This window comes from Pipistrellus hanaki (assembly GCF_964339955.1).
Source record: "Pipistrellus hanaki genome assembly, chromosome: 3".
NCBI lineage: Eukaryota > Metazoa > Chordata > Mammalia > Chiroptera > Vespertilionidae > Pipistrellus > Pipistrellus hanaki.
In genome coordinates, this window is record NC_140505.1 from 161,362,447 (window position 1) to 161,389,668 (window position 27,222).

General features: G+C 38.6%; 1 protein-coding gene and 1 pseudogene across 2 annotated transcripts in view; both read right to left on the minus strand.

Moving 5' to 3' along the window:
* Positions 1-27,222, minus strand: part of PDE3A (phosphodiesterase 3A) — a 249,689-nt gene that overhangs the window by 176,786 nt on the left and 45,681 nt on the right. The window lies entirely within an intron of this gene.
* LOC311620370 (cysteine-rich PDZ-binding protein-like) lies at positions 23,430-23,727 on the minus strand (annotated as a pseudogene). Its single transcript has one exon. The product of its transcript is annotated as a cysteine-rich PDZ-binding protein-like (transcript).

Genomic DNA, 27,222 nt, shown 5'->3' on the forward strand with positions numbered 1-27,222 from the left:
CTCAGGAAGGAGCTGCCTTTCTCAGAACCCCGGACCCATGGTGCCTGAGGCCAAGGTGGGGTGTGGCCAGCCTGGGAGTTCTTAGCCATGGAGCTCGGACTTTCCCTCACCTGCCTTCACTGCTGGGCTTTTCCTCGCCCTCACCTACCTTTGCTGTTGGGCTTTCCCTTGCTCACCTGCCTTCACTGTGGAGGTTTCCCAGCAGAGTAGCTCTGCTTCCATTTGGCAGAAGGAACCTGTGGTCCTTCTGGGCAAGCGGCTGTGGCCATTGGGAGCATTTACAGCTGCCGCTGCCATGTGGGAAGTACAGGCCGCCCTCCGCTGGGCCCCACCTTCCCCACCCCCGTCCCCAATTCTGCAAGTCTCCATCCACCCACCTCTGCTGCACATGCAGCCTGCTTATCATTCATTACATGACAGCATCATTTGATCACACTGAATAATCACTATTCATCCAGAAAATAATAATATTTCCTAAGAAGCTTATGTCAGCAAATAATCTAGTATAATTATATTCTTAATTTCTCTTCTCACCCACATTCTCTTATATACTTATGCAGGTAGTCAAGTTTCTATATCCAAGTTAGGGGGAGAACCACAGTGATACAGTTTAGATATATTTTATTGTGGTAATATTTATATATCCTATTAGAGTAATATTTGTTTCCAAGTCTAGTTTTATATTAAATGTGCCTCAAATAAATTTCTATATAGCTTATTCTTGCCAAAGAAAACTTAAATACAGCAATTAGTGTTGACAAGTACTGACAACTGAAAATAGACCCCAAAAGAGTAAATTAAGATTTTTAAAATAAAATTCAATACTCCTATAGGGTAGTAATTTAATGTGAAATTTTGTCTCATTCAAACTCTGCTCATTGCCTTTGAGGAATTCTGAGTAGCATTCATAGCCCCCTTCACCAAACAAGAGGATGCTTGAAACATCTGATATAATAAAAGGCTAATATACAAATTGACCAAACAATGGAACAATCAGTCGCTATGACACACACTCAACACAGGAGCTGCCTCTGGTGGTCAGTGCGCTCCCACAGGGGGAGTGCTGCTCAACCAGAAACTGGGCTCATGGCTGATAAGTGCAATGGCGGTGGCAGGACCTCTCCCACCTCCATGGCAGCACTAAGGATGTCTGACAGCCAGACATCACCCAAGGGATCCCAGACTGTGAGAGGGCATGGGCCAGGCTGAGAGACACCTTTCCCCCGACCCCCCATGCAACCGAGTTCATAAATTTTATGCACTGGGCCTCTAGTGATATGTAATCCAAGGATAGCTTAACCTATTTGCTGTGACACTGCCTTTCTATGACACCATCAATGGACAAGATGGTTTTAATCCATGCTTTTGTTCCCCAGCCACTAAGTGCTTACATTTACTGAGTTAAGTTTAAGCATATGTTTTAAATTCAGGGTTTTAAGCTGACATGCTGATTTCAAAAGACACATAATCATATTTTAAAGATTTTTTATAAGATTTCCAAACTACTAGATTTGATTACGGTTTTACAAGCTGCTAATGAACGTAAATTTCAAAAGAATTGACCCACAATTTCTCATATTTAACATCCAGCAGTGCTGCTGACTAAATATCTCCATTTGTCCTCCACATGGGAGGATTGCACTCCCCTGCCGCCTGGACATTTAGTGAGGCCATGTGAGGTCAATGAAATGTATTCACACAAGTGTCATGCATCACCCACTGGGTAGAAGGTGCTCAGAGCCAGTGTGTGATGTACCATGTTCTCTTACCCTACTCAGGAGACTGGGGAAGCATGTGTCAAATGGAGCTTCCTTCAGAAGTAACTGTGATATGCCCAGTCTTCCTGCCAAGCCACAAAATCTTCTTTGTAATGAGCCATTAATATTTTTTGGCACCCCAACTTTACTGGCCATGCGTCTATCTTCCCTTCATTGGGTCCCTCCCCCAGTGTTTGTAGGGAAGATGCCTATAGTGTCTGATCTTCCTTTTGCTTCTTTCTTATTATTAATAACTACCTAATTACAATTGTAGCAAAATACTTATTTTAGAAAAGTATCTGGGCCGAAACTGATTTGGCTCAGTGGATAGAGCATCAGCCTGTGGACTGAAAGGTCCCAGGTTCGATTCCAGTCAAGGGCATGTACCTTGGTTGTGGGCACATTCCCAGTGGGGTTTGTGCAAGAGGCAGCTGATCAATGATTCTCTCTCATCGATGTTTCTAACTCTCTATCCCTCTCTCCTCCTCTCTGTAAAAAATCAATAATATATATATATATATATATATATATATATATTTTTTTTTTTTTTTTAACGAAAAGTACCTGGCTCTTAGTAAGAATTTACTAATTAATCTAGGGCATTCTATGACCCATAGCATAAGTAAGCCATTATCTTCCAATACTACATTTTTTTTTCATTTTTCCTCAACTAAGGATGTCGCCTTTGATTGATCTTTCCCTAGTCTCCACCTGCTCAAATTCCAGTCACCCTTCAGGATCCAGCTCAAATGCCATATACTCCACAAAGACTTTTCTGAATGCTCTCCACCACTCAGGAAGTAATATCTTCAATTTCTGAATTATAAAGTGTTTTCTAACTGGTTCACAGCACTTGGTTAAAAATTATCTATGTAATAAAAAAAAATAAACATAAAGCTTATTCTTCTCAACTATACTGTATTTTTCTTAGTCAGTGTTACTTCTTATCTATCCATGTATATTTCCAACAGTACTTCCTTGCAATGCCTTGAATATATTGATCTTCATTGTTGAATAATTTAAGACATTAGATCCAATTCTAACATATAGCCTGATAAAATACAATATATAATCTTTACTAATAAGTAAAAGGGAAATATGCAAATTGGTCAGGATGCCCTCACAGTAATGACTGAACAACAGGCTGTGTGGTGCGACCAGGCTGGCGGGGGCGGAGAAAGGGGGGCTGTGAGGGGTGACCAAACGACCTAACAGCAGATTGTGTGGGGTGACCAGGCCAGGAGGGGGGTCCATAAGGGGTGATCAGGCTGGCTGGAAAGGGGGCAGTTGGGAATGATCAGCCTGGCAGGCAGAGGCAGTTAGGGGCAATCAGGCAGACAGGCAGGTGAGCAGTTAGGAGCCAGTGGTCCAAGATTTTGAGAGGGCTGTCCGACTGCTGGTTTAGGCCTGATCCCTGGGATTGGGCTAAACCAGCAGTCAGACATCCCCTGAGGGGTCCCAGATTAGAGAGGGTCCAGGCTGGGCTGAGGGGACTACCCCCATCCGCATGCACAAATTTCATGCACCGGACCTCTAGTCCTATATAATAAAAGGCTAATATGCAAATCGACCAAATGGCAGAATGACCAGTTGCTATGATGCGCATTGACCATCAGGGGGCAGGTGCTCAACACAGAAGCTGGCCCTGGTAGTCAATCACTCGCAAAAGTGGAGCACTGCTTAGCCAGAAGCCAGGTTTATGATTGGCGTGTGCAGTGGTGGTGGTGGGAGCGCCACTTGCCTCTGCAGCAGGGCTAAGGATGTCTGACTTATGGTCATCAGTCAGATATTTTCCAACGGCTCCCGGACTGTGAGAGGGCATTTCATGCACCGGGCCTCTAGTATGTAATATTTTTATTCATAAGGTTCAACACCTATTTCACAAAACTGGACATTTTCTCTTCCTTTTATCTATTAATAATCATAGATTATATTGGTCAAATGATTGTTCTCAAATCCCATAACATGTTGATGAGAAATCCTTTAAAAAAATTTATAATCTCTGATTAAAAAAAAAAAAAAAAAAGCCTAGCTCCTATTTCCAGCAACTGAAAGGAGGGGTGGGGGGGATACACTAATCTTCCACAACTAGTCAGATAGCATTCCTTCTCTCCCATAACCATAAAGATGTCACCAGGCAGATAGATATCCTTGCAAACAGTTGGCCATTGATAATAAGCACTTTGTTTTTCACCCAGATTCCACCAACAAGTAAACCTAGCATTCCCTGAGGATCTTTGTCTTGGCTCTAGTAAAAAGCATGTATGCAAAAAGCTATGTAAGTGAAGGCACTTACTAAGAGATGATTTGCTCTTGAAAAGCAACCTTCCAAGTAGTCTGATCATTGTAGCCTGAAAAACTTAGGGCCCAGACCAGGTTTCTTTGACTAAGTGATCAAATGAAATTCAAAGGGCCTTAGGAACAGTTCTTGCTTAACCACCTGACACTAACTTTTCGGAAATAGACTTTGACCTTTAATCTCTACTCCATGATTTTTTTAGAGTCAGTTGAGAGAATAATGGAGCTACCCAACCAATTTCTTTTCCATTATAAATTACTATGGAATTAGCCGGGACCGGTTTGGCTCAGCGGTAGAGCGTCGGCCTGCGGACTGAAAGGTCCCGGGTTCGATTCTGGTCAAGGGCATGTACCTTGGTTGCGGGCACATCCCCAGTGGGGGCTGTGCAAGAGGCAGCTGGTCGGTGTTTCTCTCTCATCGACGTTTCTAACTCTCTGTCCCTCTCAATTCCTCTCTGTGTAAAATCAATAAAATATTTTTTTTAAAAAAATTACTATGGAATTAAAATTTTTTGGAGGGAAAAACTTAAAAATGAAATTCTAAAACATAAATACCAAGGAGTATCATACACAGAATTCATTCCTCACTACAAATGTTCGCTAATACATCTTTATTAGGTTTTCTTTCAATATTACTGTAAAATATAATGATTAAGTGATGACAGAAATAATTTTTGCTTTCATAAATGTAAAGAATCAATACTGTGGGTATAATAAGACTTCATGTTTCTCCTTTTTCTATTGATTAGAAGATAGATTGATAAAACTATATAAAATTCATATTAGATGTCATGTATGAATGTTAGGACAAAAATAAATTTGAGTATTTTTCCGATCTTGTCTTGGTCTCTATCAACAATTAAATGTTACTGCTTTCAGCCCTTTCCTTGCAAAATTACCTGAGATGGATAAGACTTTTAAGGTCTTATTTTCATTTTATGAACATTATAGAAAAATTGCATTCTGAAACTTACATCAAGTTTTCAATTTTGTAATTCTGAAGCTGACTTAAAGACAAGAACATACTAGGCGACAAGAGAATCCAAGAATCAGGGGTCTGACTCAGTGATTAAAAGCAATTACTGCACAGGAAGCAAGATACAACATCTATGGCCTGTAGCTGTGTTGCAAAAAGCATGTTATCTCAGAGCATACCCTATCTTATGAAGATATGACAGAAGCTAAATTACTCCAACATTTCTACATTACTAGTATAGTATGTGTCTCAAAGCACACCATATTTTTTCCATTCTATATTTTGCATTTTTTTTAAAATGAATGACTTTTGAGCCACATTTTCTTATATCACTAACGTGCTAAGTGCAATGTCAACATCTGAGAATAATTATTTATGTGTATTCACATAACCTTGGAATGCTGAGAAATATATTTGGCTTAAGACACAGCATAGCAGTCATGACAACTCCGCCTTAGCATTATATACAGCAGGCTTCTTTAAGAGAGAAAATATTATGTGGTAAAGCCTTACTCAGAAGCTGGTTGTGCTGAAGATAAATTGGAAGTTTAGGAGGCTGGACACCTGTGGATAGTTAGGAGCTTCCTCAAAAGAGGACCAAGAGGAACTTGATGAACGATGGAGAAAATGAACCTAATTCTTTCCAGAGACATTCTCTACATCCAAAAATAGGAAGCCTTCCTTACTAGCTGGAATCAGCTATAGGAAATCAAGAAAAGTTTCAATGTTAGCAATACCCTTGTATGTATGGGCCTGCTCAGGAAGACAATTATAATGAACTTGAAAATTCATGCAAGAGTAGGTCTTCCCTCCCTTGGCTGCCAGCACCCGCTTCCCTCCAGCACCTGGGACCCGGGCTTCCCTCCTCCAGCCGCTGGCAGGCACCCGGAACCCAGGCTTGCTTCCCTCGGGCCACCCGCAGGCTCCTGTGACCTGGGCTGGCTTCCCTCCGGCCCCAGCTTTGTCAGGAAGGACGTCCAGAATGACGTCTGGAAAACGTCCAGTCTAATTAGCATATTACCCTTTTATTCTTATAGATTACTTGATGTGATTGGTGGTCTTACTGTGTAAAGCAACCTCCCTTCTCCCCCTCCCCCCCCATACGTAAAAAGTGGACTAGCTAATCCTGGGGGGAAGAGGGGGGACGTAAATCAACAACATATTGCTAACCTTCAATTTAGTTTATTTCCAACTTTTGAGCTATGGTCAAAAGAAAGCTAAACATGATAAAATGTACACTGGGTGAGTACAAGTGTCTACCTTCTCTCTAGGCAATCATATAATATAGACACATTACTCACCCAGCACTATCAATTTTTGTTTGTAGAGTCCAGAGGTGGAGTCTATACTCAAAGGGATCACAAAGCATTTAGCTCCAAAAATATCTTAAATTTTACCCAGAGCCCATGGCAGGTGTGGGGAAAAGGGGGGGGGGGGGGAGAAAAAGGAGTAAAGTCACAACTCTTAGAATTACAGACAAAGAAAAATTAAAAATTATTTCATCTATCCTTCAAAGAAAAGCTAAACCTTGGTAAGGCTGGAAGAGAGTTGCTTTGCAATCACATAGAAAAGGATTGAGTATAGATACAGAATCTGAAAAAGTAGTTCTTGTTTTCCAATATGCATGTGATCTTCATTGAGAGTTTAAGCCACTCTTGGTCTCAATGGGCTCCCTTCTTACCTGTATAATGCAGTATAATACAATGAGACCTTTCTGAGAGAATACCCTGAGCCCCTGAGAATATGTGCCTCATGGAACTCAGAACAGGCAGAGCTAAGCAGCCCTTACTGTCCTCAGAGAGCAAAGGTGACCAGAACCAGAACCCCAGAGATGAAATCACATATATCTCTTGATAAACTCCCAGTTCCTCTGACTAAATATTTCCCTCAATCCCAGATACTACAACTCTCAGTCATTTTTGGTCTGTTATTCCAATATGAGAAGTCTGACTTTAGCACCATAAAAGTCTTGGGAAAAAAAGCATTTTTGAACACTGGTGGGCTCATGGGACTGATAATGGAATATGAACCTTTCACCCTAAAATGGTTCCTTGGGAACAGAAAGTAGCATATTTTTTTAGTGTAACCCTCCTGTGCCCCTCATTCCCCCAGGTGGTGCTAAAACATTCAGCAGCTGCCGGTTGTCAGTGTTCCTGCAACATCCTGACGTCTGTGGAAGGATCAGGGCAGATTGGAAAATGTCAGCCCCAGGGCTTCAGAAAATGTGCATATACTGTAATCGCCTGGGGATTTGCAAAAATGCAGATCTTGATTCAGTAATCTAGCCTGAAATCTGCATTTCAAGCAGCTCCCAGGGAATGCTGGCCTGTGAATCTTCCTTTGAGAGGCAAGGATCTATTCTACCTTGGCTAACGGAATCTAACTTCCACGTCTCCACAAACATCCCTATGCTCCAAGAATCATTATCATGCCCAATACCAGAAATAACACACATGCACACAAACACATACACACACACCCCACATGGGAGAAAAATTCCGATTTCTCTTATTTTACTTTTTTGTCCAGATCCAACACTGTATTATACCAAGGGTGGTTAGGCCATCTTGGGGAATCTATAATCTGACCATTTCTAGCTTTTTATCTACATTAGACTATATAAGCATATATACATTTGTTATATGGTCCTCAAATATATTACTATGTCAGAAAAAGAGAAAACAGATCAATCAAGGTAAGCAACTTATTCGTGGCATCTCATAACCAGGTGTCAGATTCAGGAATCGCACTCACATTTTGTGACATGGCCCCCTCCCCAACCTAATGGTGCCTTTCACAATCACCCACCTTCTCCAGTCACTCAGGCAATTTCCTCTGATGTCTGTTACACTATTGCTCCCTTGGTTATATAACAAACAAATAAACAATATCAATGTCATATGGGGTTGCTTGAGGTTCGCAATTTCAGAACATGCTGTATCCCAAATGAATTTCTTTTTAATCTGGAAGAGAAGCCTAAATTCTTCTGGATGACACATAGCTGAGGACAAGATTTAGGATTTATTTTTTCTTTAAATATATTTTATTGATTTTGTACAGAAAGGAAGGGAGAGAGATAGTTTAGAAACATCGATGAGAGAGAGTCATCAATCAGCTGCCTCTTGCATACCCCCTACTGAGGATGTGCCCACAACCAAGGTACATGCCCTTGACCGGAATCGAACCCGGGACCTTTCAGTCCCCAAACCGACGCTCTATCCATTGAGCCAAACCGGTTTCGGCAAGATTTAGAATTCTCAAGATGATTCAACAACAGAGATATTTTTGATCAATCCGAATACAAATGCACATTACAGACCATCAGTGTTATGAATTAAGTAAAAATGCTCCGCTATCAAGAATCTCGCGGTGGCTCCACAGGAACAAGGAAAGCAACTGGGATTCCCTCTGACAGAGTGTGACAAGCACCGCCTGACTGTCTGAAGCCTAAGTCCAAGAGCCCCGGGCCATTTCTGCTTGGTTTGCTGCTCTACTCCAGCTCCCAGAAAAATGCCTGGTATGTAGACAGTGCTCCCTAAATAATTTTTTAAAAATATATATTTTATTGATTTTTTACAGAGAGGAAGGGAGAAGGATAGAGAGTTAGAAACATCAATGAGAGAGAAACAGATCAGCTTCCTCCTGCACACCCCCTCCTGGGAATATGCCCGCAACCAAGGTACATGCCCTTGACCAGAATCGAACCTGGGACCCTTCAGTCCGCAGGCCAACGGTCTATCCACTGAGCCAAACCAGTCAGGGTTCTAAAAACTTTTTAAATCAAATCAAGCCTGGGTGTCTTATACCACTATACAATATAATAAATATCAAACTCTGCTTAAAAGTGATACCCTCATTTCTTTCTAAGTGGATTATTTTTCACATCAATTATGAATTAAAACTTGTTTTAAAATCATTAATCCTTGAGAAAACCAAAGATGCTCTCGTCTTCACCAAATGACTAAACATGACTTTTTAGTATCTGAAAGATATAAACCCAGTACAATAAATTCCATACTACATCAATACCCTATAGCAGTGGTCGGCAAACTCATTAGTCAACAGAGCCAAATACCAACAGTACAACAACTGAAATTTCTTTTGAGAGCCAAAGTTTTTAAACTTAAACTTCTTCTAACACCACTTCTTCAAAAATTAGACTCGCCCAGGCTGTGGTATTTTATGGAAGAGCCACACTCAAGGGGCCAAAGAGCCACATGTGGCTTGCGAGCTGCAGTTTGCCGACCACAGCCCTAGAGAATCAAACAGAGAAAAACCATCACTGGCATGCATTTATTTCAACCCTACTGTTCAGGATATTGTGGGAATATAGTTTCTGATTTTTCTTCAGATCTTGGCTCAACCTGCACTGCATCAAAAAAAATATATCATGGGTTCTTCACAGCACCTATCTAATAAAGAGGGAATATGCTAATTGATCATCATACCCTCATAGAGATGGGGGTGCCAACAGCCGATGAGGGAATATGCTAATTGACTGCCACATCCTCAAATATGGCGGCACCCACTGCCACAACATGCAGTGCCCAGTCCCCTCATCCCTGCCGGGGTGGCGAGAGCCCACCACGGACAACCTGCTCCCAGGCTGGTCTGGCCACTCTGTGAACCTGCCTCCGGAGTCCTGCAGTCCCCTCAGCCCCCCAGCCATCCAGGGTGGGCCCTAGGCTCAGACAAGCCGTGGGTGTCGACTGCCCATCTGCCCAGGGCCACTCAGGCTCAAGTAACTAGGGCAGGCCGAGGCTTGCACTGCCAACAGTGGCAGCAGCAGAGGTGTAATGGGGGCATTGCCTTTCCCTGATTGCTGGTTGCCTCCCGCCCCTGAGGGCTCCCGGACTGTGAGAGGGGGCAGGCCAGGCTGAGGCACCCTCCCTCCAGTGCATGAATTTTCATGCACCGGGCCTCTAGTATTTCTATAAGAAGTTCTGATTTCAAAATTGATGAAAGTGGAGGAAGACAGCTATAAAGCATTGTGAGCATCCAGAAATTTCACCTTTGCATGCCCTTTGCTCAGTACCTATGAAAATTTCAGTATTTGTGATGACTATAAACAGAAGTCTGTAAATAATGAATTTGAAGTCAAAATTGTGACAGAAGACATCTATTTTATCTATGTAGACTCAGAGATATCTTTTCTCAACCTCACTTAAATTACAGTCTGTGTATTTTAATTTTTGCTGTTCTTACAAATATTTATTCCTGGGGGTGGCTGGGATAGTCCTGCCTCATTCTTCATCTCATCATTTTCACACTTTGACATGAGCGCATCAGCTATATTGCTATACACAAAGGAAGAAAAGTCAAAAGATTTCCAGGGACAATGAAGCCAGAACCCATTGATGAAGTTAAGCCTGGGACCTTCTAGACTTCCATTTGTGGGACAAAATACTTCTGTTTTTATCATGTATATCATTTTCAATTAGGTTTTTATCTCTGTACCCAAAAGCATACTAATATATATGATTTCATTATTTAATAACCATTCACCTAAATTTCAAGAACAATTTTAACTAGCAAATGAAGTGGTACAAAATTGAACATTGCATTTGGAATATAACACTGGTTTTTTAAAAACTGTGGCTCAGAGAGTAGGCTAAATGAACTAAGGAATTAGCCACCTGAATTTTTATGATGATAGGGGAAAAGGTCAGAAGAGAAAAAAATCATTCATGTTCTTCCTTTTCTTCTTTAAAAAATTTCCCAGCATTTTCTATATTCCCAGAAACAATGAGACTTTGATAAAAGTTGGAGGAGTAAATTCTTCACTTTTTTGTCACAGAAAAGAGTACTTCAGTGTCTGGTGAACTGGGAAATTGGATAGATGCATATCTATGTGACTTTGGTCTTAGTTTGTTCATCTAACCTCATTAGGTCTTAGCTTGTTCATCTATAAATAACATTTTCTAGTTTAAGTGTTTCATCTGCATTGGCACATTATCACTGTTTTTTTTTAAAAAGATTTATGAAGGGGAAAATTCATACTCCAAGCTGGTAATGATAATGTTTCCTTCCAAATGATTGTGCTTACAGATTAATACTTGAAGTCAGATCACCATTCCACTCAATCTCATTTATCTTAAATTTTTATTTTAACTTTCAGAAACTCATGAATGTTACAGCAGTTGCATGGTGTGTTATCAAACTTATGTATAAAATGACCACATTTTCTTTCAAAAGGTTTATATATAACTGAACATATAAAGCACATAGGTTATTTTTTATTTCATGATTTTATTAGTTTTATGCTCTTCAACTAAATTTAAAAAACCTGAAATATTAACTAATACCATGAAAAATGTGAAGATATTATAGCTACATGTATGTCTAAAGAGCAGTGGTGTTTTGTTATACCCTGACCAGCCACACTATCTGAAAGGCAGTGGCCTAACACTTAACCCATCTGATTGAAATTAATCCTCATAGCAACTCAAATGCCCCCATTTTAGACAAAAAGAAATAGTCTCAGAAGAGCTAAGTGAATTATTTTAAGAACATGGAGATAGTAAAAGTTTTTCATATCTTCCATTATGTAAGAACATCCTCTCCTCTCAAATGATTGCAGAAACCTTCTCCCCCCTCTCCCCCCCGCCCCCCACACACAGCAAAACAACACTTTAGTGAACAACAAAAATCATCTTCTAAACCTTAATGGAAAAACTGTATTCAGAAGTTATGATAAAACTTCTTTTTGGGGGGATTCATTCATTATTGTTTATATAAGACAATAGTATACTAGAGGCCCAGTGCATGAAATTTGTGCACAGGTAGGATCCCTAGGCGTGGCTGGTGATCAGGGCTAATGGGGGCCTTCTGGCTGCCTGCCAGGGCCTTCCTTCATTCCACGCTGCCCCCTGGTGGTCAGTGCACGTCATAGTGAACGATAGAATGCCTAGTCTCCTGGTCAAACTCCCAAGGGGACAGTTTGCATATTAGTCTTTTATATATGTAGATATTTAGAGACAGTCTTAACTACACAGAGAATCTCTCTTTAGCCTCATTTCATTCAATATCCTTTATTTTCAAAACAAAAAAATCAGTCTACCTGTTTTAGATAAAATTCTAGAATGGCAAACAAATATTTTTATATTAGGCTGGTAATGATAATGTTTCCTTCCAAATGAAACAATCTAAGGGGAATGTTATTACTCTCTGAAAACAAAAGAATAGAATAGAGATGTTTAAAAAAAATTATTCCAACAAACCCAAATAATCCAGTATTATGGCAATAACTGCAGCACAGAAAAAGTGATTTCCCTTAGCTGAGGGGAAAGCCAGCAGCAATCCTGGATTTGTGGTAGTTTCACCACTAAACGTATCCCTCTCCACAGAGCCACAGTAGAAAGAGGACATACATACGTTATCTTCATTTAGCATATTCTTTCAAGTTCAATGAAATAGTGTGTATATATATGTGTGTGTTTGTGTGTGTGCGTGCGTGTGTGTGTGTGTGTGTGTGTGTATGTATTAAAAGTAGGGAATGGTGGAAAGGACTCAGGCAGCATTCAATGCTTATATACCAAACAGGGAACTACTGATGTCAAAGTACCATATTTTTAGAATAAAATGCTAAATTTCTATGCAGTAACCCATTTCAATTTTGCTCAGTTCCTTGATTTTGAACATCTTCCTCTCCTTTTGCTCCCATGCTGTAAATTAAAGGACCCATACCATCAAAGAAAGAATTTAAAAATTAGGTAATTTATCTCCAAAATAAATTATGCAATTTTTCTTCAGACAAAAGAATAACTTATTGAAAACACAGATGCTCATTTAAGGCGAGCATGGTGTTTATCAAGGTCAGGGGGATTGTATCAAAATTAAAAATATTAACAAAAAACTTCCTTGATTAAAAAAAAAAATCTTCCTAAAGGATGCAGAGTGTGAATTTGCTCTCCTGGGAACCATGAGGGCTTCCTTCCTCCTCAGGAGAGGTACCGCCTTGGCCAAGCAGAGAACAAAGTGGAGCGTTCACTTGTTACATTCAAAGCTTTGTTGAGTGCAGTTGTCTTCACAGAGGTTTCTGTGCATGTGAACTCTGGTGTATTGGGAGAGACAGCAAAATACACAAACCTTAAAGGAATCTTCTCAGTATAGCATTTAAATTTTAGTCATGAAAGTTTCCAATTTTATTCTTGTATCTCCTAGTCATCGGTATGAATAACATCCTCTAAATTTTCAACATCTCTCTCTTCTACTTCCTATCTTTTAAAGCAGCTTTTCAGGACTTTTACCCAAGGAAGTAGATTTAATCAAATTATATCAGCATAGGGTGTATTTCAACTCCTCCCAAATCAGGACGATGAGGGGGTCCAAAAAATCCTCTCACGGTATTTCTGCAATCCCTTCAACTAAAACACAGGTGTGTTTTCTGCTCCCTTTCAGATAATTTGCAATATTCGTAAAGAAGGAATAAAAGCAGGGGAGACGAGTAGTTTGGCAGTTAACCACACTTTTCTCTCTGTCTTGGAAATTTCCAAAACTGTAATGTAATGCCTGCCAGGCCCATTAGAGGGAGCTATAGGGAACATAAGTTTGCTGACAAAAGGTATTTAGATGAGCCATGGAAAGAAAATGCAAGTGACCCAAGAATATAAATGCAGTGAATAAAATACCTGGAGCCATCAAGATCTTAACTCCAAAGCACCAGAGACAACCGTATTTCCGGATGGCCAACAGCCATTTTTGTCCCCTATTTTTTGTTAGTGCTTAGGCCTGGGGAGACTACGGGGCACCCCTTCTTAGGAAAGCAGTGCCGTAAATCGCTCACTAGCATTTGGAACACCTGGATGCTGACAGTTTCCTGGCAGCTTTGGATGCTTCTCAAACTGTGTGAGATGAGGCCACCAAGTGCCTGAGATAAGTTACCCAAGTGTGCAGAGAAGAAATCCAGAGTGACAGTAGTGGGAATGGGTGGCATTAATAGTTGAAATCTTGACATACAGGAATTATTATGAATTTCCTCCTATATTAGTAAGTAGTTCTCCTGTGTGAAATGCTTAAATATTTAGAAAACAAAATTTTAAAGTAATAGCATTTGTAAGTTTCCATATTTGAAATGACTTAACCACGTTCTCCTTTCCAAGCGTTGAAATCAGACCTGGTGTTAGAGATGAAATGCTCGCATCATCTTCCAAAGCAATCAGTCTCTACCTTTTACTGGCATTTAAGCAAAAGGTCATCGTCCTAAACAGTACATAAACTTTTCCATTAAAAAAAGAACCAACACAGATTCTTGGTAATAGCCAAGGAATTATATCATTTCAAAATAAATCATACTATCACTTCTCCAAAAACTGTAATAATCTTTACTTTTTCTGTTTGATTTTTTTTTAAGGTGAAAGTTGCCTCACTTGAAAGTAAATAACTTGAGGACTAGTAAGTTGTCTATGGAGTTAAGATTACCACATATGGGTATGCTGAAATTAACTCCTGAGCCCAGCCAGTGTGGCTCAGTGGTTGAGCATTGACCCATGAACCTAGCGGTCACTGGTTCGATTCCTGGTCAGGACACATGCCCAGGTTTCACGCTCAGTTGCCAGTTAGGGGCATGCAGAAAGCAGCAGCTCAATGATCATCGATGTTTCTATGTTTCTCTCTTTCTAAAATAAATAAAAATATTTTTAAAAATTATCTCATTATTTTAGCAGAACTTTAACAAACAGCTTAAAATATTGAAATGATTTAAATAATTACTTCCTTTTACTCTTTCAGGAGAGGTTGTGTTATATTTATATTTAATACTGCGCTATGCACTATGCTAAGTGCTTTACATACACTATCTCTGATTCTCACCAAAGCATCACAACAAGGCCATTATAACCAGTTTACATTTACAAACAAAGAATCCAGGGCTTTGAAGGTTAAATGGCCTGCCCAAGGTCACAATTCTAGTAACTAACAGAGCCAAAAATTCAGTTCTGTCTCAACCTAAAGCCCAAATACAAACCCACACTCCAGCCACACTAACATTTTTGCCACTCATCACATAAGCACAAATACAAACATTACCCTTGAATAATGTTAGTCACTAAACTGGAGTCATAGATACTACTAATAATGATACTTCCTTATCCAAGTTTTGAATTTTTTGTTTTATAGACTTTTTATGGCTCAAAAGATCAAAGTTTGCCACATATTTTATTACTGCTCCCTGGGTCCGATCACCCGCCTGCCTGAGAAAAGCACTAGGACTACAGGACCCGGAAAACTGGGCCACAAGCACCCCTGGCCACTCTCTGTATGATTCGGGGCAAGTCGCCGAGTCCCTCTGAGATAAACATCTCTGATTTACAAATGCCATCTGTAATCACCTTCGAGATGTTTGCAGCTGTCTTATGATTCTGATAGCATGCCCAACACTTCACTGCACTCCCAGAAGCCACAATTAGAACAGGTATGACTTTTTTGTTGCGGGGCTAACAGAAATGAAAAAAGTGGGAGGCCCTTTTTTTGGACAAGGTAAAAAAAAAAAAAAATGTGAGAATTCGGTGCGTTATTTAAAACAATGAAAAATGGCACGAAGGCCACAGTTTATGGAAAGCAATTCAGATTCTATGAGGTCATAAAATTCCAATCTGAGATTTATGTTTGATTATATTTTCAAACCGCATGCAATAGATGGCCTTTTAAAGAGCAGGGTCAATACCGGTTTCTGGGATGTCAAGTGATTTGATTCTCTTCTGTTAGGGGCAAACATCTCAGGATAAAATGCAAGGAAGGTTATCTTGGCTTCAAATATTATAATGATCTTTGAAAGACAATGAGACAATGCGCTAAGCTAAATATATATTTCATTTTTAAATATATTTAATATGTGTAAGCACAGAGCACCTGGGAGGAGTTCCTCTTATTAAGTGCCATTCTACAAACATGTTTACTTGAGAAAGCAACACCAGCAAACAGTTAAATACCATATGCTACAAGTCATGGAAAACAGAGTTTAACTACAGTTCACATAAGACTGAGAGCTCAAAAGAAGGTTATTTTGAAAATGCACCCAAATAAATTTTAAAACAGTTGGGGGCATTCTGTAGTTCAAGCTTACAACTAGACGGCAAAATAGGCAGTAGATATTGGCATTTGAGTGCTTGGTGGGTGCCAAAAAATATATAAGGAATCAGAGTCTAGGATGTATGGAACGGATTTAATTCTTCAGTATTTGAAACAAAATGAGAAACTGAAATAGTGGACATAAAAAAAATCAACAATAACAACTACAAAAAGTGAATACACTCTTTCCAATGGTCAAATCTAAATATATTCACTTTTTCTTTTATAATCCCTCTCTCCCAAAGTGTTTTGCATGTAGTAGGTGCTCAGTATTCATTCAGTAATCCCTATCTTTGCATTTAAAGAGAACCCATTACATTAGTTAGGATAGAGAGTCTTCTCACCCTATAGGGTTAGTTGGCTAAAAATTGTTCTTGGCTTGAGAAAGTGCTTCTAAGACACAGATGTGAACAATACAATATTTTTTTAAAAATATGTTTTATTGATTTTGTACAGAGAGGAAGGGAGAGAGATAGAGAGTTAGAAACATCGATAAGAGAGAGTCATCGATCAGCTGCCTCTTGCACACCCCCTACTGGGGATATGCCCGCAACCAAGGTACATGCCCTTGACCGGAATCGAACCCGGGACCCTTTGGTTCCCAAGCCGACGCTCTATCCATTGAGCCAAACCGGTCTCGGCATGAACAATACAATATTTACAATGAAACAGTCTTCCATTCAAAATGTTCTTTATCTCAGAAGGCCCATAGCTCTAGTCTCTCAAATTTTTAACCTTTTTTTATTTTTAAAGGGCTATAAGTTGCAGTACTCTACCAAGGAACAGTTTTAGATAAAGTCAAAAGTAAGATAAAATAGCCGAAACCGGTTTGGCTCAGTGGATAGAGCGTCTGTCTGCGGACTGAAAGGTCCCAGGTTCGATTCCCGTCAGGTTGCAGGCACATCCCTGGTAGGGTGTGTGCAAGAGGCAGCTGGTCGATGTTTCTCTCTCATTGATGTTTCTAGCTCTCTATCTCTCTCCCTTCCTCTCTGTAAAAAAATCAATAAAAATATATTTTAAAAAAAGTAAGATAAAACAATGTTAAAAAGTAATCATTTGAAGAAAAAAGAAAGAAATCATAAAGTCAAACCATGTCTGCTATTTTTCTGACCTATATTCATCAAAGTCAATATAAAGCAATAAACCTTAACTGTACTCAAAACCATTACTTAAAGACATGTTAATTCATAATATCAACTAAAATTCACATGGCAGAATTATAAGAGGGTAGGAAATGGAAAGGTTCATAACATCAATGTTGTTTAGAGTTAACAGATTCTACAAAATCCCAGTTATGATATTTCCCTAAAAATCTTTATTTTTATAAATGTTATTATATTAATACAAGTTTGTTTGTTTTTAAATATCCTAATAATAAAATCCCTTTTGATGGAATTCATTCAAATACTTTTGAAGTACAGGAATAGAGAAAACAATTTGCAGTCTAAACCCTTAGATGCACAATAACCTCACTACTACTGCACAGACCTGGTCCTCTGAACATCAAAAAATTAAAAAAAAAAAAAAAAAAAACCTAAAATCTCCAAAATTTACAGATTGAAATTAATATACATATTAATTACATCCCTCTTTAATTTCACCCATATTGAAGAAGAAAAAAGATAAAATATATATCAAAATTGAAATAATAAACATCCAAACAGGAGAGTTTGATTTGTGGTGTTTCTTCATAATTTAACAGATTACAACAGAAAGCAAAAGTTCACTGTGGAGGACCTGAACTAGACCATCACCACCTGGTGGTCAGCGCACGTCTAGCTCCCCATAGATTCAACTCCCACCAGTAGGGACAATTTGCATATTAGCCTTTTATTATGTAAGGTATTTGTTTACATAAACAATTCTTAATAACTTACTAAGCCTATGTTAGAAGAATTTGTTACATTTTGGAAATCACCATACCACCCAGAGTTCCTTATTCCCAGCCTTAAATAAGACTTTAAAACCAGTCTGAGTAAAAGTGAACCAATGATACAGACTTTTGACTCCTTTAATTATAGAATGTAGACAATAGCTCCCAAAATCTAATCTTAACCATCCATGCAATAATATAACAGCCTTGGGACCTTAATGAATTTTCTAGGGATCTTCACCAGCTAAGCCCAATCTTATCTAATAAAGATGGAATATGCTAATTAACTGTCACAACCCTCACCAAGATGGCAGAGCCCACAGCCACACGATGGTGCCGCCCAGTCCCCTCAGCCCCCCAGGACCCCAGGGCTAGTCCAAGGTGCAGACAAGCAGCTGATGGAATCTGCCCAGCTGCCCAAGGCCACCCAAGGCTTAAGTAACCAGTGATGGCTGAGGCTTGTGCTGCTGGCAGTGGCAGCAGCAGAGGTGTGACGAGGATGTCACCTTCCCGATTGCTGGGTCCGCCTCCACCCTTGAGGGCTCCCTGACTATGAGAGGGGGCAGGCTGGGCTGAGGAACCCCCACTTCCAGTGCATGAATTTTCATGCACCGGGCCTCTAGTGAGTATATAAATACATAAATTTTATTTTAGTGAATGTGAGTAATTGAACGTAATCTTCAACCACATACAGAAAGTCTAACAGCAAGACCCAGCATCAATCCTATTATTCAGGAGAACAACAAACTACTCCCAATATTAGACTAACTGTTATAAAGTCTCCCCCATAATATGGGTTTAAAAGTTGCATATAACTTCCATTATATTGATTCTACTTTTGCTTTCTAGAGCAATATACAAGTGTGACCACTTTTCTTAAGAGGCAACCTTCTAACTAATTGGAGACAGGTGCTTCCGCTCCCCTTTCGTCTTCTCCGGGCGACAGGATCCCACTTCCTCTGTTTCCTACCCCATTTCCAGACTCCTAGCACCACAGTTTGTCAATGTCTTTTCTAAAATTACGGTGTCTTGGACAGAACACAATATTCCAACTGTGATCTGGCCAGTGTTAAGTACGTCAAAGATATTACTTCCCATGGTGTGGACACTCTACTTCTATTTATACTGCCTTAGAAAGTCTTAAAGAGGTGGGGTTTTTTTTCTTTCTTTCTTTTTTTCCTTTTTCTTTTAAGCAGCTGCATCATTCAATTGGCTCATATTAAATTTGTAGTCAAGTAAAACCTCCAGATGTTTTCTAAAAACTAAAAGTTTTCATATTCCGTTTTCCCTTGGAGCCAGTAACCACTTACTTCAGTAACAGGCAGAGAATTCGGATTGTAGCTTCCTGTCAGAGGGATACCTACCTGGGACCCTCCACCATTATTTTGTAACACAGTCTCTTCTCGTTGGCACTGTCATTGCAAAAAGCTTCATACAGAGAATTAAGTCGTTTGTCTTTGGGAAAGTCTTTAATATTTAAATAGATATTTATCAACAGTATTGCTTATGTTATATTTAAAATATGCTGGTCAGTATTCTGAGTGCTTTAAAAATATATAAGGTCATCTTATCTGGATAACATCTCTGTGAAACAGATATTATTATTATAAACAATTAACAAATGAAGAAACTGAAATGCAGACAATTTAAGTGACTTGCCCCAAATAGCACAGCCAGGAGGAAGCATTGCCAGGATTCAAAACCAGGAAATCTGGAGCAAGTTTTGGGCTCGTAGTTAGATTATGCTGCCTCTTGACCCTAAAATACATGCTTGGAAAAAATAGGCACTGCGTCAGCCACTTGGGAAACAAACAAAATAATATATCATCATCATCATACTTCTAGGCTTGTCTTCGTTCCATTAAGTAGATAACAGATAAATACATAAATAGAACTATTATAAGCATCACAAAAAAAAAAAAGTCATAGACATTCTGAGGATAACTTCATATTTTTGAACCCAAAATATGAAGGTCACTTTAGGGCTGATGAAAAGATTATAAAATTTAATACCTGTAAAGTGATTCAAATAACGTCTATCCACCCTGAGTGCTAGCTCTGTTTAAATAGCCATTTTATAAACATATTTATTCATACAAATATGCATATATGTAAACTCATATTTATCAATGACAAAGTTCCTAGGGCAAGAGAGCAAACTTTTAATTAAACTGTAATGAGACTTCATTTTAAAGAGTGAAATATTCTCTTACATATAGAAGAAAGGCATGGTGAGAATTAAAGCAGGCAGGATATCTGAAACGCTAAATGATGGGGGGGGGGGGGGAATCACTCAACTTCTTTAGCATCCATCTTCTGGTAGAAAGAACTCCACTATTTTCATGTACATCAGCAACATGTTCGGAGATTAAAGAAAAAACTATTCTGAAAAACATGAATTACCACCAGACATTCCTGCTTATTCAAACCAATTCAGACACTTGATATTTTTGGCAACCCGTATATGTTCCTGCTAATCCGAGGTTATCTTAAACACGTGTGTTGTTGTTTTTGTCAGTTTTTTCCAAATGAGACAAGACTCCGTAGACTGTCATTTTAGCCTCAGGCTAAGGGTTACATACCAATAAAACTAGAAGCATCTCATCACTAGAACTTCCTCATTTGGCTTTGAAGCTTGGTTGCTATGACGTGCAGAGAGAGAGAGAACAGGACACTGCCCCGATGGACAGAATTCAGGAAGGAGTTCTACTGTCATTACACCACGATCCACTGTCTTGAAGTGGCCGTGCGTTTGTTGGTATTGTTTTTTAAATTATAATAATTCTTACTATTCATCAAAGTTTGTCATTGGCTCTTTGGTTTACTCTACAGTGAGTGTCAGTGATGAAAACTTTGCTTCCTTTTATGATTTTTCCAGTAAATAGATGTTCTGACATGTACATGTGGCAGTTTCAATGTAATTCATTCATAAGACAGCTGTGAACATTATTCCACACCACCTCCTAAGCAACTTTGTCTTGTATGAATAGGAGCACTGCGTTAATTTATCTGTGAATTTATGTTAGTGATTTGTAATAATAGAATTTTTTAATAAGATAAACTCATATGTTCAAATTCGTAGCTTAGAAAGTCGCCATCAGCCGAAGCCGGTTTGGCTCAGTGGTAGAGCGTCGGTCTGCGGACTGAAAGGTCCCAGGTTCGATTCCGGTCAAGGGCATGTACGTTGGTTGCGGGCACCTCCCCGGTGGGGGATGTGCAGGAGGCAGCTGGTTGATGTTTCTCTCTCATCGACGTTTCTAGCTCTCTATCTCACTCCCTTCCTCTCTGTAAAAAATCAATAAAATATATTTTTTTTAAAAAGAAAAAAAAAGAAAGTCGCCATCATATATACTCCTCTATATCTATTTATATTTATTGGACTAGGTTCCTACTGAAATGGAAACTTGCTATTTAGGAGGAGTTAGTGAAAAGGAAAAGTGGGGAGAAAAGCGGCAGAAAGTGGGAGGTCTACTGTTGTCAGTTACCCCCCCCCCCCCCAAATACAAAGGGGACAAGATGCTTTGTGGGCAAGATGCTCATGTCTCCATTAATCACCCCTTTTTTCCTTCTTATCGCCACCACTTTCCTGACAACTAAGAATTGACCACTTTTTTTTTTTTTCATAGGCATTCAATAGTACAGCAAGAAATAATATAATTACTACAGTAGTATTAATCCACACAAATAAAGTGTTCTTTATTGTAAGAATTTCAAGCAAAAAATATTATTTGTCCTGTAGAAGTTTCACTTTGGTAATACCTATTTACTCAATTCAAAAAAAATGCAAAAATCCCAATTTTTTAAACAGTTAACATTTTATTTCCCTAATTTTAAAATAAAAGTACAATGATCTATACCATGTATATCATCGTGTTATCTAATCTACAAATTTTATAGTGATAAGTATTCATACACACTGTACTGGGTAACAAGAAACACTTTTTTTTTGGTCTTCCCTAGCAGGCTTCAAGTTTCCAATGCCAAGTCCTGAACCTCTGAACATACCGTATTTTTCAGACCATAAGACGCACTTTTTTCCCCCCAGAAGTGGGGGGAAAAGTCCCTGCGTCTTATGGTCCAAATATAGCCTACACATATACTGTAAAAAAAAGTTTTTTTACTTGCCTGGCTGTGTGGTCTCTGTGTGCTTGCCCGGCTCTAAAATGGTTCTAAATGCTGCTGTTTACTTTACAGGGTTGATTACATGTGTTTATGACTGTGATGTTGGGTTTTAATGCACATAAAATATTTTAGGACACTATTTGTTTCAGAATCTTTTTTTCTTCATTTCCCTTCTCTAAAAACTGGTGCGTCTTATGGTCTGGTGCGTCTTATGGTCCGAAAAATACGGTATATTTAGGAATCAAAATGTTTGCTTTGGGGGAGGAAGATTAAAGAAGTTTCATTTTTGCTTCAAAGAGCTTTCCCAAGGAGTGGTGACTCATTTCCATAGTATATCATCATAATGAGCACTGTTCTCCTGGCTTTCATAATAGTGTGGAATTCAAAGTCATATGTGTAACATGTACTTTCCTGAGATCCAGCATATTCATTTGGATATATATGGGGTGTCCATTGTGTTCTTATTCTGATATGAAAGGTATTAGCACTATGGTTTTAAGAACAAATTTTTTAATCATAAATACAATTTATGTGTGATTTGAGTCTGGGCTAATTTCTAAGGAACCATTCAGCAATAATGGTCTCATCTAAATGCCCTGTGAGGCTGCAATTAATTAAGGGACCGCTGATTCTAAGGCAACCAACATGGGAATGAGGGGAAAATTATAAGTCTGGATGCCAAGTTCTGAGCAAATATCATCAATCCCCTTTTCATTTTTTGGGAAAAAATATTATATATATATTATATATTATATATTATATATTATATATTATATATTATATATTATATATTATATATTATATATTATATATTATATATTATATATTATATATTGTATATATACATACACACTAGAGGGAAAGGATATTAAGAATTATATGAATAATGTTAAATAAAAAGTACATACAGCCAGGCCTGTGTGGCTTAGTGGTTGAGTATCAACCTATGAACCAGGAGGTCACAGCTAGATTCCAGGTCAGGGCACATGCCCAGGTTGTGGGCTTGATCCCCAGTTAAAAGGCATGCAAAAGACAGCTGATCAATGATTCTCTCTCATCCTTGATGTTTCTATCTCTCCCTTCCTCTCTTTTCCTCCAAGAAACATATAATTGTTGTTAAATTTGTCTCTTACTTTAGTTCAATAAGATGCTTGTAAAGCAGACAAATTATATTGTTGATATTCAGAACTTCAGGAGAGCAAAGAATGAATCAACTTCCCTGGTTTACACTTGTCTTAAAACATATTATTTTGTAACTTGAACATCTATGATATGCCTTGAAAATGTAAAGCGGAAAGCAAAATCAAAGAGAAAGCAAGAAACTTCATCAGTATATCTAGACAGACGTTTGCTTGTAGTTTTTGGAATCCAAAATCTTTCTTCCACACATTGCCCATTTTGTAAGCACAGCCCTGGCAGTAATTACAACCAGGTTGGTGCACAGAATTTTTACAAATTCTGCAAGTGGAAATTTCTTCTTTTCATATGGATCGAACCTTACTTTCTTTGAAATCGAAGCTTCATTTTCATTCAGCTTTCTGCCACCACTTTCTGTGGTATAGCCCTTGTACCATCTTTCCATGTATCTGGAGTGATAACAGTACCGAGTCACTTTCACATTTTTCGCACACCATCCTTCTGTGATGGGTCCCTTAGCCTCAGTAGCAGCAGCAGCCAGCAGCTTGAAAACATCCAAAAAACCCAATACTTTCTACTTATATTTTGCATCATCTCTCATCAACTTCAACCTCACTGGAAGATGCTGCTGCTTCTTCACCCTGACACTAAACACAACAGCCACACTCACTCACACCCTGACTCTCACTCAGTTACACGTACTACTAATCTTTCTGCATCTTTAGCACCGAAGTGAATGAAAAACCCACCTTCTGCCCCTACCTTCACCACCACTAGCCTTTACCTTGGAAAGTGAGTTCAGGCAGAAGTACTTATTATCGCAGCCAGAGGGCCCTGCAAACCACCAGGAGGCCTCCAGAGGAGTCAGGGCTGTTGTTGGCCCCTTGCTACAAAGGGAATCAAACTTTCAGGAGACACAGAGTGTGAGTGGCAGAGCAAAACACGGATCAGCCACTCGCCAGTGCTAAACCCTCATGCATGAGAGTCTCCTTCACCTTTATAATTATGTCTAAGCCAGAATTAATGATTCTGAAAGTCTGTTTTTGAACGAACACCTTTGTTTGTCCAGGTGCATGAAGCTGTTTCCCTCTGCCACAGAAAAAACAAGTTCAAGACACTTTGAAAAGTGAGCACTTAAAGCGATTGCTTTAATCTCAGCTGTACGTGCACCATGAAACATTTCGGGATTGTCTCAAGGAAGAAGTCATCTGAGGCAGATTATGTGTGTGTACAATGTGTCTGTGAGAGAGGTGGGGGGGAAGATATGGGGGAAAACTGAGTTCCTAACAAAGTAATATCTAATTGCCGTTACTTTTTATAACCATCAAATCTATGACAATACGAAGATTTATAAGGCTTTATATTAAATGTGTATATATTTCCTTTGTATATTTTGAGAGTATGCATCCTTTACTAAAAATGTGATAAACATGTATAAATGTATTTTGAAAATGAAAGGCCACAGTTTTTGCAGAGATCTGAATCTAGAGAATGGCATTAGAATTTGGTATGGTATAAAACCAGCATAACTAAAATCAACCCAGCCTTCATTGGCTACCTATTCCAGGGATTTGTAGTATTCCAAATGTAATTATCTTGCAGCTGAAATTTGACACTGTTACTGTCACATAACTATTATAACAAATTAGGTAGAAGTACCAGTATTGCAAATTAAGTTATCAAAAAAGTATAAGGTGTATGTCTATAGTCTGACAATCACACTATAAAAGACAATAAATTTTAAAAAGGTAAATACCAGAATATTAAATCAAATTTCAAAAGTCTAAAGCAATTTTAACTGCATAACCTTCACAGTTTTAAGAATTGTCTCCAAGGCAAGAGATTGATATGCCTTCTAGAATTCACATATTCCTAAATATATAAAAATATTCATGTATGTCTTTACTTTGGGACCATTTAGCAAAATTTGTCTGCTTTTATTTTCTTACTAGAGGCCTGATGCAAGAAATTTGTGCAAGAGTAGGCCTTCCTTCCCTTGGCTGCCGGCACTGGCTTCTCTTTGGCATCTGGGACCCAGGCTTCCCTCATAGCCCCAGCTTTGTCCAGAAGAACGTCCGGTCTAATTAGCATATTACACCTTTATTGTCATAGATTATTATAGATAGGGAGAAGGAGACCATATAGCAATGGTAAATGGGTTATTCTCTAGCATTCACCTAAGGCTACATGGAGCCATTGTCATGTCATTCTGTATAATTTTTAGAACATGACTTTGTTGGAAATAAGTCTTTATTACATTATGTGGAATTGTTTTCTGCAGAATTATATTTTCTAAAACAGAACTTTGCACATATTATAATGGATGCCCTGAGTGATAACATGAAATAGAATCAAATTTATTTTTATGCAAAGGTATTAGCTCCATACATAATCTAAAAGTTAAATGACAATTCTTTCTTCTGAAAGCACTTCTAATTACCAAAGAGACATTTCGGGAGCTGGATTGTCATTTTAAGACACTAGACAGCAAGTTAATGCTACCCTAAAATTTAAAAATAAATACAGCAATAGCTCAAAAAAAAGGAAAGTAAAAGCAAGTTGAGACTTTGCTATTATTTAGAAAATTTATACTATCATATTAGCAAAACTTCATAATTTAGGTGGGAAAAGCAAATGCAGTTATGATACCGTCTGAGCCAAGTTATCCTAAGACTGGCTATTCTCAGAGCGTGGATTTTTCCAAATATTTGCCCACTCTTGACTTTATGTTGCTCATTACCAATCTATGTTTTTAGGACTTCAAAGGCCAGCTATTCCAAGGAGCGAGAAGCTAGACAGACATGAACCCTGAATGCCACTCTGAGGAACACAGAGTGCTCTGGCCCAGCCACAAAACCAGGCCTCATTTCACCTCTCCCACTTCCTGTTAATAGCAAAGGTTAGAAACAGATTCTGTTCCCAAGCACAAAAGTCAGCATGTCTTTTTTTTTATTTTTATTACCAATAAAACTCTAAGCAGAACACACAGGTACAAATGTTTTATCCTGTTTTCTTATTCTATACTAGAGTTATAAACTCTTAAGATGGATAGCAATGTAATTGTTAAATTCTACAGATTAACTTGATTGCAATTAAAGCAACAAACATCGTCACCAATAGAAAATTCTCATAATCTTGAGTTGTCCAGTAGACTATAGATTTAACTCCTATAAATACATGTATGAGAACATAAATTTGATCATCAAAATTAAAGCTATTATTAGTATAAAATGTTTTCTGAACAACAAAATATGAAATTATATTCATACAAAGGCAAAATAAATTAGAGAAAAGTTCAACTTTGGGGAAAATAAAACTAGAAAAGTATGGAATACATATGTTTAAAAATCAATGCCATAATATTTTAAGGTGGGTAATTTGATCATTAGATAACATCTGGATCAGAGAGGTGTATAATTATTTATCTAAAATAACTATTTTAGCCGAGACCGGTTTGGCTCAGTGGATAGAGCGTCGGCCTGCAGACTGAAGGGTCCCGGGTTCGATTCCAGTCAAGGGCATGTACCTTGGTTGCGGGCACATCCCCAGTGGGGGGTGTGCAAGAGGCAGCTGATCGATGATTCTCGCTCATCGATGTTTTTGGCTCTCTATCCCTCTCTCTTCCTCTCTGTAAAAAATCAATAAAATATATTTTTTTTAAAAAATAAAATAACTATTTTATTTAATTTTTCATAACTATTATGGTTTTACCATTTTAAAATCCTCTATTTATTCCTACCAAACTGTGTTTCTGCTCAAACTTAAACACCCCCCCCCTTCCGCCCCTCATGATCAGAAAAAGCATTTATATTTTTGCCCTAGTTCTATTACTTGGGATAATAGGGAAAAACATGTATCACTCCCCTCCCCTTATTTCTAGTAAAGTACAGTCCAGCGCCTGTCAGATTTAGGGCGCATGAATAGAGGGTGAGATCACTTTATTGACTGATAATATCTGGAATCTGATAACAAAGTGAAATAGCTTACCCTTA